Consider the following 4135-nt stretch of genomic DNA (forward strand, 5'->3'; position numbering starts at 1 on the left):
ATTAAAATAAGATATACAACATCGGAGTGCATCTTTATAGTACCTGGTGAAATTTTTGTACGGGTTCTGAGTCATGGTATAAAATGTACTTCCTACTATTGGTCTTGGTCCAAAATGTTTAAAAGCCAACGTTTCAGTTTCCTAGCTAGTAAGACAAATACTGTACAATGGGTTGGTTTAAGCAATTGAAATTTATTGGCTTACAGGTTTGAGGCTAGAAGAAGTCCAAAATCAAAGAGTCAGCAAGGCGATGCATTCTCCCGGAAGGCTGTGAAGTTCCGGGGCTGGCTACCAGCGATTCTTTGACCTTAGCTTCGCAAGCACATGGCAATGCACGTAACATCCCCTTGTTCTTTCTCTTCCAGGTTCCATTGACTTCCAGCTTCCAAATGCACCCTGTGGCTCTTTCTGTTTGACTTTTACTCTGTTTATAAAGAATTTAAGAATCTGGATTAAATTCTACAAAGGCTCCATGCACTAGGGTAACTTTCCTGAAACCGACGTCTTCCAGATGGACCCCTGGACTAGATAAGTCCTGAAACACAGAAGGCCCAGCCTCTCTAGAACATCAGCTAGTTCCATCCTCCATCCCATGTTATTGACAGTTCCTTACAACATGAAAAAGTTAGAATGGCCATAGCCCAAATACCCCTAAAGAGTGAGAGAAAGATCAAAGCTGAAGGTGGAGTTATACAAAGAAGGTAGGGTTTAACAAATGAGTATGATTGCTGTATCATTATATTGATATTTCTTTCAGTCTCAGTATCTTAGAGCAGCTAGAAGTAAAAACCTGAAATTGTAGAATTGTAGCCCTTACCAAATTCTGAAATCTGTTCTACAACTAATTGTTGTGCTGTGCTTTGAAATTTATTGCTTCTTTGTATATATGTTATTTTTCACAAAAAAGAAGAAAAATGTCAATTATGATGGTTAAAAAAAAACTCCTTCTAGCCTACAGTGTTCTGGAGCAGCTAGAAGGAAAAATGATGGAATTGTAGGCTGTGACAAACTGGGATCTGTTCTGTAACTACTTGTTGAAGAGTGCTTTGAAAATTATTGCATTCTCTTTCTTTGCTTTGTATGTTTATTATGTTATACAATTTTAAAAAGCGTAAAAAAAGAAGAATCTGTATTAAAGCTGAACCTGATTCAGTTGGGCCACACCATAAGTGGAACAACATCCTGAAGAGATCTTATTACGGTAGGTTCTCACCCACCAGAGTGTGGACCGCAACCAGGAACATGTCCACACTGCGGTACACAATTCAACCCCCCACAGCCACTACGCTAAGCTGCCAACAAAATAAAACAACACAGCAATGCCTTATAGATAACATTGGATTAGCAGAAGCAATAGATCTGTTCCACTAGTCATTCGTGTCATGTGTTTCCATCCCATTTTTAATTGCAAACATAGGGACAAAAGGATCATATCTTTTTCCTTAACCTCTGCATCTTCCACCCTTATGAACTGTGGGACTCACTCCCCTGTGGAGGCTACATAAATATCTGATGTTGATAATATAGAATTAAAAGTTCATAGGAGGGCGGGCCACGGTGGCTCAGCAGGCAGAGTTCTCGCCTGCCATGCTGGAGACCCGGGTTCAATTCCCCGTGCCTGTCCATGCAAAATAATAATAATAATAATAATGTCATTATTTAAAAAATAAAGTTCATAGGATAAGCTGCTCAATTTCTACTGCCACTAGTCACTAAAGTATGCAGAAATAGCCCTTTATCCCATATCCCACCTCTGCATGGTGCCCAGAGCCCTCTCTGTATTTGACCTTAGATGACCCAAAGGGCAGTGCTTCTCCTTTCTTCAGCAGAAAATGCACACACATGGTCCCAACTTCTTCTCAAGCTCTAGCCTTCTTACATTTGCAGCCTCAGCTCTATTCCTTCTCTGGCCCAGGGCCCTCTTCTCCAGCCACTACCTTCATGAAGTTTCCATGCCTCTGCATACATTATTACTCTCACTGCTTTATCACCTTCTCCTTCTACACTTTCCTCCCACGGAGACCCCTCTTACCTGTAAAAGTCCATGTTACATAGACCTTTCCTCTATGAACCCTTTCCTGATGCCCAACAAGCAGTTAGCTTGAATTCTTTTTCATGGCCCCATAGGACTTTGTACAAGCATCTGTATAGAAATGAATGACACTGAATTGTAATTTTTTGATATACTAACTCTTCATTGGCTCCTTGGGGGCAAGGGTTATGCTTTATTCATCTCTGAATCACCTATACCTGCATAGGGCAAAATGGGTGTCTAATAATGTTTTGATTATAAATGAAAAAGAAAAGACAGAATGAAGTATCAGAGGGATGCAAAGGTATGTGAGTAGATCATATTACTTCTTTACTTCAACACCCAACCCTTATCTGGCACCTAAGACAATGCTTCCTTAGCTTGAGAAGACTTTTAGACATCTTTGTGGAATGGATGAATAGATGCCAGATAAATGCATGCATTTTAGGTAACTCAGGCAAAGAATGGAAGCAGCTGCCTCTTCTGCATGGGTTAACCCTCCTGAGGTTTATAAAATTAGGCCATTCTACATGCAAGGGAGAATTTTTAATTGCTTGTGGCGCTCTGATGTGATCACAAGTCCAATACAGCAAGTAGTGGATGACTGATGACTTGTGGAATTAGCAGTGTAAACGTGAGCTTTATAATAGTTGTGAATATTGGAAACTCCAGGATTAAGAGGTAATTTTTTGTTCTGAATTTCCTGCAAGCATTTCTGTTTAGATCCCTCCCTCTCTAGCTGTGTACCCTACCCACTGACCCCCTTGCCCTTGCTTCCCTCTGAGCTAAAACACCGTTTCTCTTGCCTACCAGCACCAAGCAGTGGTTGCTCTGCAGCTGCCCAAACCTTGCCTGAGTGTCAGCCACATTTCATCCCTCTGTTGGTCCGGAGCTGTGTCTTCCCTAGAGAATGCCCACTTCACCTGAGGATGGAGCAGGCTCCACAATGAGCTGCTTCACCTGAACCAAAAAGAAATTGATAAAGATTGAAAAAGGAAAAGAGCAACTTCTTATAGTCTATGAGGAAAATCCATGCAGAACTACAGAAATACTCACCTTGGTCAGGCTGTCACACACACCCCAGCAAAGAGATATAAAAGAAAGCAAAGACCTGGGGAAAGCTCTGGCCCTCAGCCAGATGTAAAAAGAATGTCATTTTTGGCCTTTTACCACTAAATGGTCTATGGGTTCCAAAGAAGCAGAACTGAAATCATTAAAATTAGTTATAAAGCTACTCGTACCAGGCTACAGAAATCAAAAGGCACCAAAAAGAACATCACATTTGATTGAGGCTGACAATGAATTCCTTTCAATTACACTAGAGCCATTGGACACTGAACTATGTGCCAGGAAGTGTACTCAACTGTGGGTTTCTGCAGGCAAATTATTCCTGAGTGCTTTGCAGGAATCGCAAACACAATAGCGCTAATGCTTATCATTGTGGTTCCAAAGCATGCTTGTTTCTGCCTGGTGTCCTTCCCTTGGTTAAAGGCACCACTTTCACCCCACTGCCTTGGTCAGAAATCTGGGTGCTTTCCTTGCCACCTCCTTTTCACTCACATCCCTTTTTTAGGCACCAAAACTTGAAAACGTCATTTCCTTGGTACTTAAATAACCGTCCCTCTTGTTTATCACTCTTCTCTTTCAGACCACATCTCTTTCTCAATGGTTTCCTGTGTTACTTGTCAAGCTAACTGATGGGGCCCTAGAACTCTCCCCATAGATTCCGCCAAAGTTAGCTTCCTGAAATGTAAATATGATCTTGTTGCTTCTCTACTTAAATCCCTCCACTCTTCTCCAATTTCAGCGTCGCATCCTGGGTCCTTTTGTATGACCATAATCCACCAATCCTTCAATGACCTGGCCTCTGTCCAACTCCCCAGCCTCAGATCCTGCCAGACCTCCCTGCCTTGCACCTTAGGCTTGGGGCTCTGCACATGCTCTCTTGTGATGCTCCACCAGATACGTAACAGGAAGCATAACTATAAGGAAAATGACGCACAGCAGGCAGTATGTCCAAGGCATGCATGAAAGTCCAACTGTTAATGTATAAACAGCTAAGACAGATCAATAAGAAAAACACAGGCAATCCAAAAAGCATTA

General features: G+C 41.8%; 1 long non-coding RNA gene across 1 annotated transcript; it reads right to left on the reverse strand.

Moving 5' to 3' along the window:
- Positions 1–203: 203 nt before the first annotated feature.
- Positions 204–3169, reverse strand: LOC143685054 (uncharacterized). The gene is made up of 3 exons (XR_013176349.1): positions 3089–3169; positions 2885–2992; positions 204–424 (listed from the first exon to the last, which is right to left on the reverse strand). It is a non-coding gene; the product is annotated as an uncharacterized LOC143685054 (long non-coding RNA).
- Positions 3170–4135: the final 966 nt, after the last annotated feature.

Source organism: Tamandua tetradactyla, chromosome 1 (genome assembly GCF_023851605.1).
Source record: "Tamandua tetradactyla isolate mTamTet1 chromosome 1, mTamTet1.pri, whole genome shotgun sequence".
NCBI classification, from domain to species: domain Eukaryota; kingdom Metazoa; phylum Chordata; class Mammalia; order Pilosa; family Myrmecophagidae; genus Tamandua; species Tamandua tetradactyla.